Here is a 10,844-nt window from a genome sequence, read left to right as displayed (position 1 = left end):
GTGTACGACGCTTGAGACTTTCGCCCCACATCATCGCCTCGGGGCATTTTTGGTGCGCCTCGCCCCAGAATTGTTATGTGATAATAATGTAGATAGGACAAAAAGAGAATTAATAGAAGTTAGGGGGTATCTTAGCAATTATCATTAGTTGGTAGTTAGAGGTTGTTAGAATATGCTAGAAGTAGTTACAATAGTTCAGTGTTAGAGAGGGATTACAACTACTTAAAGAAGAATACTTCCGATTGTAAAGACATTGAAGAAGAAATACTACTACTCTCTTTCTCTTTCACAATCTAAAGTTCATTCTTTGTAAATTGATCAGGAGCTTTTCTTGCGTTTTGGCTCCTTAGATTTACAGAATTCCTACTCAATCAATTAGGCACATTCCATTTGGTATCAGAGCCTCAGCAAACTTGGCCGGAAAACATGCCGGAAGCGACGAGAAACGGCGAGATGCGTCGAGAAATTGAAGAAATCAGAGAACAAGTTAAGGCGTTGGGGAAAAATATGATGATGTGATTGGGGAAATTAGACAACTAATAGCGGCGATGGCGGCGAGTCACCAAGCTCCGGCACCACCAGTGGCAGTACCTCCAGCTGCAGCTCACAAGAACGATGGGGAGTATCTTGACAGAGGTAACCCTAATTACAAATACTCTTGAGTAGAATTTTCTAAGTTCAATGGGAATGACTTAGAGGGGTGAATTTATCGATGTGAACAATTCTTTGAATATGAGGGAACAAGTGATGAGAAGAAGGTTAGAATAGTAACTATTAACCTAGAAGGTAGGGCATTGCAATGGCATCGAGCAATGATGAAGGGCCGAGTGGGAAGGGGATTACCCAATTGGAATGACTACCTTAGGGGGTTATACCATAGATTTGGCCATACCTTACACGAGGATCCTATGGCGGAGCTAATTAGCTTGAAACAAACGGGGAATGTGCAGGATTTCTTGGATTCTTTTGATGGGCTGTTAAACCCGGTCGAGTTATCTGAGGCATACTCTATCAGTTGTTTTTTAAAGGAGCTAAAACCAGAAATAGAGGTGCAAGTGAGGATGTTATCTCCACGAACTTTAACAAAGGTCTATATCTTAGCCAAGTTAGCTGAACATTCACTGAACTTGCAAAGGAATCAGAGAAATTTTAGACCCTTATTACCAACTCCAACTTCTTCTGGGAATTCAAACCCCAGAGGGAACCTACAGATTCAGGGAGCTGGGAGTAGCAGAAGTGTAGAAGGGAATAAATTCCTTGGTTCAAATGGAAAGTCTGTAGTGAGGGGATCTAGGAAGCTATCCACAACTGAAATGGATGAAAGGAGAGCCCTAGGGTTGTGTTTTTGGTACGATGAGAAGTTTGTTCCTGGTCATAATTGCAGGGGAAGGAAGCAAATGTACCTGCTAGAAATAGGAGAGGAGGAGGAAGACTGGGATATTGCTGAAAATTTTAGTGAGGAGGAGAATAAAGAGGAATCAGCTCTAAGTCCTCAGAGGTCTGTTCATGCACTCGATGGAATAGTGGATTATAGAACAATGTGGGTAAAAGGTGGTGTAAAAGGAAAGATGGTACATGCTTTGATAGACACATGGTCCACCCATAACTTCATGGACCTGGATGTAGCTAAGAGATTGGGGTGCAACCTGGAGACTATTCCTCCATTTTCTATGGCAGCTGCCAATGGCAGCAAGATTCACAGTAGGTACATGAGCAAGGGAATTACATGGAAGATGCAAGGAGTGAAATTCAGATCTGACATGTTAGTCATGCCTCTAGGAGGGGCATATGTTGTTTTGGGAATACAGTGGTTAGTCACTCTAGGGGATATAAAATGGAACTTCATGCAGTTGAAGATGGAGTTCCAGATTGGGGGAAAAAGGTGTCACTCAGAGGTAGCCAGCCAGGTGCTCCTAAGTTGTTAGACAATCACAAGATGCAAAGGTTACTACACAAATCTGGGGAGTTAAGCATAATGATCATAGCCTATGTTCAACCAATCAAGGGTGAACTTGCTACTCTGAATTCAGAATAAGTGCAGAGTTCTGATGACTTGCAGAAGTTACTGAGCAAACACACTGGTCTCTTTGAAGCACCTAGAGCTTTACTTCCTCACAGAAGTCATGATCACAGGATTATACTCAAAGAAGGAACCTCATCTATCAATGTCAGAACTTACAGATATGCTGCTAACCAAAATGATGAGATAAAAGGAATGATCAAAGAGATGCTGGATTCTAGTGTTATCAGGCCTAGTGTAAGTCCCTATTCCTCACCTATTGTCATGGTCAAAAAGAAAGATGGCACTTGGAGACTTTGTATAGATTATAGGCAATTAAATAGCTGCACTGTTAAGGACAAATTTTCAATTCTTGTGATAGAGGAACTGTTAGATGAATTGGGAGGGGCAAAGTTTTTCTCAATACTAGACTTAAGGTCTGGTTATCACCAGATTAGGATGGCTGATCAAGACATTGAAAAGATAACTTTTAGATCTCATAATGGACACTATGAGTTTGTGGTTATGTCATTTGGCTTAACCAATGTACCCTCCACTTTTCAAATTTTGATGAACCATATATTCCAACCCTCCCTTAGAAAGTTCATACTTATGTTCTTTGATGACATTTTAATATACAGCTCTTCTTGGTCATCACACTTAGTTCACTTAGAACAAGCTTTCAAAATCTTAGAGGATAACAATCTGTTTGTCAAGATTAGCAAGTGTACATTTGGTCAGACATAAGTAGAGTACTTGGGCCATATTATCACTCAACAAGGGGTAGAAGCTGACCCAGGGAAGGCGAAGGTAATTGTGGAATGGCATGTGCCCAAAACTGTGAAGGAACTCAGGGGATTTCTGGGTTTAACAGGGTATATTATAGGAAGTTTGTAAAGGGGTATGGTGTGATAGCTAGACCACTGACTGATCTCCTAAATAAAGACAAGTTTGAGTGGTCTGAGGCAACAACTAAAGCATTTGAAGCTCTCAAGATGGCTATGAGTACAACACCAGTGTTGGCACTCCCAAATTTTTCCCAGAAATTCATTATTGAAACTGATGCATATGTGCATGGAATAAGGGCTGTATTGATGCAATGGGATCAACCTCTAGCTTATTTGAGCAAGGCTTTGCATGATAAACACCAGCACCTCTCAGTATATGAAAAGAAGATGATGGCTATTGCGACTGTAGTGGATAAATGGAGACCATACCTCATTGGTAGGTACTTTCTTATTAAGACAGACCACTAGAGCCTCAAGTACCTTTTAGAACAGAGAGTATCTACTCCCAGTCAACAGAAATGGGTTGCTAAACTTATGGGGTATGACTACAACATCATGTGCAAGAAAGGAAAGGAGAATGTAGCAGCAGATGCTCTGTCAAGGTTCCCTATGAACAACATTCAACTATTAACTATCTCTACTCTGTCCTCAGACTTCCTTGCAAGAGTGCTATCATCTTACTTAGGAGATCAACATTTACAGCAGCTGGCAACTCAGCTTAGTCAGAATGCATTAGCCAGTCCTATCTATTGGCTAAACGATGGCATCATATACAGATAAGGCAAAATAGTGGTTGGACATGACAAGCTCCTCAGAGATGATATTTTGCATTTATTTTATGATAGTGTTGTCGGAGGTCATTCAGGGATGGTTGTCACCTTGCACAGAGTTAGTCAAGTCTATTACTGGAAGAAGATGAAGGCAGGAGTTTATGAACACATCAAGAGCTGTGACACTTGTCAAACATGTAAGGGTGAGAATGTGAAGTCCCTAGGCTTGTTAAAACCCCTTCCCATTCCAGAAAAAGTATGGAAAGCTTAGACTTTATTGAGGGGCTACCTAAGTCTCATAACAAGTTAGTAGTATTGGTGGTTGTTGATAGACTCAGCAAATATGCTCACTTTATCAGTTTGGCTCATCCTTACACTGCCTCAACAGTTGCCCAGGCTTTCCTAGACAATGTGTATAAGTTACATGGGTTGCCTTAAACCATAGTGAGTGACAGAGACACAATTTTCCTGAGTAAATTCTGGCAGGCTCTCTTTGAGGCTCAAGGGGTTCACTTGCACCACTCTACAGCCTATCGTCCCCAATCAGATGGGCAAACAGAGGTGGCTAACAAGTGTTTGGAGAGCTACTTGAGATGCATGTGCAATGATAGACCCAAGGATTGGGTGCACTAACATCCCTTGGCTGAATGGTGGTACAACACTACCTATCACTATGCTATCAAGATGACTCCTTTTGAAGTCTTATATGGCCAAAAACCACCTCTCCACCTGCCCTATATTCCCCATAGTTCAATGGTCGACCAAGTTGAGAGGAGTCTCCAAGCCAGAGAGACTACTATCAGATTACTCAAGCATCACCTCCTGCTGGCTCAATCCCGGATGAAGGCTCAAGCTGACAAACATAGAACTCCTAGGAGCTTTAGTGTAGGTGACACGGTCTTTGTGAAGCTGTAACCATATTGTGAGCACCTAATTTTTGACTATATTTGAATTTTTATCACCTTTTACTATTTAAATATTTTCAGAAATTTAATATATATTTTTTAGCTTTATTACACTTATATATATATATATATATATATATATATATATATATATATATATATAAAATTAATAATAATTTAAAAGGTCAATTATTACTATTAGTATTATTTTTATCTTTATTTTTAATAAAATGAATTAAAAACCGAAAATAAATAAAAATTAATTATTTTTTTAAAATAAATTTCAGATGGGAATTAAAAAATAGGAAAAGTAAAAATATAAAATTAAAAAGTAAAAGTAAAAACAGGTGGAAATTGTTTAATAAAAAAGTAAAAGAAAGTGAAAAATTAAAAAAATAAAAATGAAGTAAAAGTATAAATAAAAGTAAGGGTAGCTGAAAATGAAAAGTAAAAAAAAGTTTTAATTAAAAAATAAAAGTAAGGGTAGCTTAAATCATTTTTTTAAAAAGTAAAGTAAGTGAAAAATAAAAAAAAGAAAAGTAAAATAAGTGAAAAATAAAAAAAGAAAGTATAAAAGTGGGAATTTAAATATAATAAAAGTAAAAAAAAAAGAGTAAGAAATTAAAAAATAAAAGTAAAGGAAAGTGGGGAATTATTTTTTAAAAAAATAAGAAAAATGGGAAGTGAAAATTCTTTTTAATTAAAAATAAAAATATAAATAAAAAATAAAAAATAAAAAATCTGAAAATTCCGAAATTTTTTTTCTATAAATAGAAGAGAAATGTGAGGAAAAAAAGGGAGAGAGAGGAAAAAATAGGGAGGAAGGAATTGAGAGAAATTTATTTTCTTTTTCTAGGATAAGGAAATTTCTACTCGTGTCATTCTTTCTTCGTCTTTCTTTCGAAAACAATCAGCAGCTTCACCACCCAAAAATAACCTTTAAACCTCCATAGAACAACTCTTTCAATACCATTAACTACCATCCAAACCCATTCGAAACAGTGAGGTTTTTAGTTGAGGTCGTCAGCGAGTTTCAATGCTCCGTTTGAGGTCTTGCGTGCGGTCTGAATGAGTTTAAGATTCAAAGCTGTAAAACCGTAAAGTTTCAGATTCAAATTTTGAGGTCCACTTCTTATTTTGTTTTGATTAATGATATGAGTTGCTTCCTTTTCTTTTGGTGTTCTTTGGTATTCATTTATATCTTGAATGAATGAAATTATTCTCTATTAAACATGCCAATTTTTGAGCTTCCTCTTTGTATATTTATTTTAGTTCATTAGCATGTTCTCTTAAAAAAGGGTTCATCCATGAATGATTTAATGAAATTTGCTAATTGATAAGTGAGTTGTGATTGTTCATAAAAAAAAAATCTTATTAAAATGGAAGCTCAAGCAATGTTATGTCTCTATTTGTTTATTTAGTCCTTCATGTGTTAATAAATGAGCTTTAGTAGTTCCATCTTTGTTTTAAATTAAGCTGCCAATTGTCTAAAGTATAGAGTTAAGTTGTTGAATAATTTTAACTAGAATTATGTCACTGGTGAAGATCCAATGTTTGGGCCTAGACACATGGGTTGTTGAAGGAAGTGGAGTTGTGAGGTTACTATAAGCTAATGAAGAAAGTTATTTTATTTTTGGGCCAAAACTTGAAATCTGCTAGGCCCATTAATCTCATACAATGACCCCTTTTTGTAGTTCTTGAATAATTAATTTAATCTATTTTTATACTTTTCTACAATGACATACTCTTATAGCTTTACAAATCTCAAATTAGTTTAAGACAAATAATTCATAAACTTCGTAGCTTATTTTAGGCACGATTAATAAATTATCGTAGTTATGGGTACGATTCCCGTGGCATGGTCACGATACTTAAATCCCAATTCGAGTGCGCGTTTCACGCGACTTGACCATAACTTCAAATAATAATAATAAACATGTTGTAAATTGCGCGTGTGTTTCACGTGGCGCGATTTGCAATGTGTACCAAACGACAAGTATACGACATCGTAACTTGTTTAAGAAATAACTCCATAAATACTAAAAATTGATTTAAATAAATAATTAAAAGCGGTCAAAGTTAAAATGCACAATAGATTTAAAAACAGGTAATAAATCAGATAATTAGAAAGTAAAAAAAAATCAGATAATTAGGCCAAGTATTAATTATTAAGCGACCGTGCTAAAATCACGGAACTCGGGAGTGCCTCAACCTTCTCCCGGGTTAACATAATTCCTTACCCGATAATATGTGTTCGCGGACCATAAATAGAGTCAATTTCTTTTTTGGGATTTTAAAATAAATCGGTGACTTGGGACACCATAACTTATTCCAAGTGGCGACTCTGAATAAATAAATAATCTCATTTCGAATAATGTCACTTAAATTAGAAAAACTCCCATATCTCCCGGGAAAAAGGAGGTGTGACAGCTCTGGCGACTCTACTGGGACAAGAACCCAGAATCTCTGGTTCAGAGTTCAGAATTCGAGCTTAGAATAGCTATTATACTTGAATTTTATTTATTATCCGATTTTTACGTGTTTGAGCCTAATGTGCTAATTGCCGCTTTTTACCGCTTTGATATTGCCGTGAACTGTATATAAAATTGTTGCGACACCCTTCTTCTCTATGAGTCTTCTAAATCTTCTAGGAAGCGTGCGCTTCGCGCGGCTTCTTTTTTTGTTAGAATCATACCCTAATTTTAGAACGAGGATAGGACAAGTTGCAAAGCCGGTGAAACTTCTGTATTCCCGGTACGCCCCCCTCGGCTCGAGTTGTCCGCTAGGGTAAGACTAGTCTAGAACAACACACCCAAGATTTAAACCTAGAATAATATAGCCTCACGTCGGATCCCTAGTAGGAACGTTTGTTTGCATCACGTGCATTTGACTTTGGGGATTCAACACAAGGGTTGGGTCCGTCTAGGACAAGTGTACCTAATATAAAAGACCATTTTGATATATTTTTACGTGCTACTTGTGCATATGTTTGTTTCAGCTTGCATGCTGACCCGTTTCTAGAATAGGGAAAGAAAATCAAAAAAAAAAATCAAAAAAAAAAAAAAACAAGAGTGAAATGTAGGTATTTGAAAAATTCCGAAACTTTGTCGAAAGTTTGAAAAACAAAGAGAAAGAAAATAAGCCAATGTTTTCAAAAGTCATGCTTCTTCCCTTGTTCCGTCAAAAACGACCGAACTACGCAGGTTTGATTCTCACCAGATGTGAGATACGTAGGCAAACCTCATCGGATCCGGCCCCAATTTTTGAAAAGCCAAAAAACAATTTCCTTTAATTCATTCTTTAGGAGTCTTTTCTTAGAAAAATCAAAACAAATAAAAAAAAACTTTAAATCCAAAAATATTTTCTTTGTAGAAGTCTTTCATTTGAAAAAAAAACAAATCAAAATCCAAAAAAATATTTTCTACCTTTTTTATTAAGTCTTTCTCCCAAAATTCAAAAAACAAAAATCAAAATCTAAAAAAATATTTTCTTTCTTATTTAGAAGTCTTTCTTTCACCAATTCCCAAAAATAAAAATAAAATTAAAAAAAATTGTAATCGAAAAAAAACAATTGAAAATATTTTCGTTGCTAGGAGATTTTGTCGGATTATTTGTATATGAGTAAAAAAGGAGTTAGTTTATATATTTTATTTTTTATCTTCTCGAACTACGCGAGATCTGATTCATGCGGCATCATGATACGTAAGTAATCTCCATCGGACTCGATCATAGTCATAAACAAATTGAGTGAAAAAATAAATCAAAAAACAAATTGAGTGAAAAAGAAAGAAAAGAGTGACAAAAAAATAACAGAAAAAAAAAGAGAGAGAAAAAGAAATCAAGATATGAAAAAAAAAAGAAAAAAAAATAAAAAAATAAAAAAGAGTCTCCCGAGATTGAATCAGTTCACCCCTGTTGGTGAATCATTCTCGAGCTTATTCCAAAAGCTAGTCAAGCTAGGTCTACTGCAGCCATTAGCACCGAACAAGCCAAACCCCGAGTCCCCCTTGCACCGAGTTGATGCTAGATGTAAATACCACTCCGGAGTAGTGGGACATGATACTGAAGATTGTTGGACTCACAAAAGAGCAGTGGAAGAAAAGGACCCAAATATGATGAACAATCCTATGCCTACTCACACCAATATGCCATTAGTCAAAATGATTTGTGAAGATGAAGAATTTGATCCGGCACGGAAGGCCATTGCATCCATTGCCGAGACAGAAGAAAAGCTAAAAAACGGTCGCCAAGCCTGAAAGTTCCCCATCAGACGGGAGTCTCGGTAGCCAGTCTTGCTATCCTTTCTACGTCCGGATTATCTTAGGGTGTGATTCGGATATTTTACTTTATTGTCTTACTTTTCGATGTAAACCCTTCTATCTTCAAAATTCAAAAAATAAAAAAATAAAACAAAAAAAAGAATAAAAAAATTAAATAAAATTAATATTTCATTGTCTAGGAATGTCTATTTTTTTTAATCTTGTCACTTTTCTTATTCTTTTTTCAGCTTTGATTCATTCAGATTTTAATAATATGACATGCTTGCGGACTTCATGACTAGATCCTAAAACTCTGTCAGACTTCGAAATAATGAATTAAGAAGCAGAATGCAATGAAAATGAGGTTAAGGAAATAAAATAAAAAATCAGAACAGTATGAGAATAAGCCTATGCCAAGCCCGATTGAAACCTGCAAAAGTTGAAATTCCCTCTCTCCGGGTCATTGTCGAAGCTGAGATTGAGGATAAAGATTGGGTCACGAACCGATTGGAACAATTGACACTAATTGATAAAAAACGATTGGCCACAATTTTTCACAGGCAGTTGTACCAACAAAGAATAGCCCATGTCTATAACAAGAAAGTGCGGCCCATAAAATTTGAAATTGAACAACTCATTGTGAGACGCATCCTCCCACCTCATGAAGAAGCTAAAGGAAAATTGGATCCAAATTAGAAAGGTCCATACATTGTAATGAGAGTACTGCAAAATAGAGTGTTGTACCTGGGAAGCAACAAAGAAAATGTCCCTGAAACAACTGTCAACGCGGATGTAGTCAAAAGGTACTATGTTTGACCCTCTATGTGGCATTAATGTTCTCTGATTGGGATGACAAAGGCTTTCATTCTCGCTATCCAAACATCATTAACCCTTTTGCTAACCATTTTGAGTCGGTTACCTTTCTTTGATTACCATCTTTGGAACCTGAAGATGTTATTAAAAAAAAGAAACAAGAAAGAAAAAAGAGAAGAAAAACAAAACAAAGATGAAAAAAAAAAGAAAAAAAAAAGAGAAAAAAGAAGAAAAAGAAAACAAAATAAAAATCCAAACAAGTTCATGTTCCTTGAACTACGTTCGACTTGATTCCGAAAGGATACGTAGACATCCTCTCTCTGGGGTTCAATCACACTAAAATAAAAATCCACAATTCCCCAAAAGTGAATCTGGGGCAGATGTTATATTGGGTTAGCGATGGTTTTGTCTAAAAGGTTCCAAAGTTGTAATTTAATCCAAATCCTTTTTCACCCAAGTCCTTTTCAAAGTCCTTCCGATCAAACAACGAGAATATTCAAGAATTGAAGGATGCAACCACTTGGATCCAATACAACCAAATGAGAGAAATAAAATGAGAGAGTCTTAATGATGAAAACCTTCACGGGCACCATAAGGCGATGGTAAATAGAAAAATTAAAATGAGAGAGTCTTGTTAGTGAAAACTCGCAAAGAGCACTATAAGGCGATAGTAAGAAGAGAAATGAGAGATGTCAGCTGGTGAAAACCCGCAAAGGGCGCCACTGATCGAAAAGGGGATCCTCACAGCCATCGGCATCGACAGAGTCCTGGCAAGGTTTCTCAATTTTGAGGTATAAGTTATGATGAATTTTTGAGAGTTGGACGGTTTACGCAGATCAGACATCCAGTCCAAGAGGCATGTCATTTCATTGAAGTCCGCATGCACTCCAGATAAGTCCGTTTTTTTTCTCTTTCCCCGAAAGGGATACCTCTTGTTTAAATTCATTTGTCCATTCCATTGCTTATTTTTCTTTGAATCCCTTTTCGGTCTAACTCTGTTCCGAAACTAAGACAAAGAAAGGATGGCAAGATTGATTTACAGGGTTTTTGTCTGATATGAGCCAATATTCAAGAAGTCACTCAGCCTCGGTAGGTGCATCGAGTCGACTCCGACTGGTCGTGATGACCGATGTTTCAAAATCAAAACTCATGAAAAGAAAGGAAAATCAAAGTCGAATGTCTACAAAGGCAAAATAAAGTTGAAAGGTTAAGTCCCACATGACTAACCGTCATGGCAAAGTCTGGAAAGGCCAAAGTTTCTCCAGGGTCAGAAGTGCAATCGATATTCAGGAAACAACTAGTTGTAGCTG

The sequence above is a fragment of the Nicotiana tomentosiformis genome, chromosome 9, assembly GCF_000390325.3.
Source record: "Nicotiana tomentosiformis chromosome 9, ASM39032v3, whole genome shotgun sequence".
NCBI classification, from domain to species: Eukaryota; Viridiplantae; Streptophyta; class Magnoliopsida; order Solanales; family Solanaceae; genus Nicotiana; species Nicotiana tomentosiformis.
Note: the sequence above shows the minus strand (reverse complement) of the source record.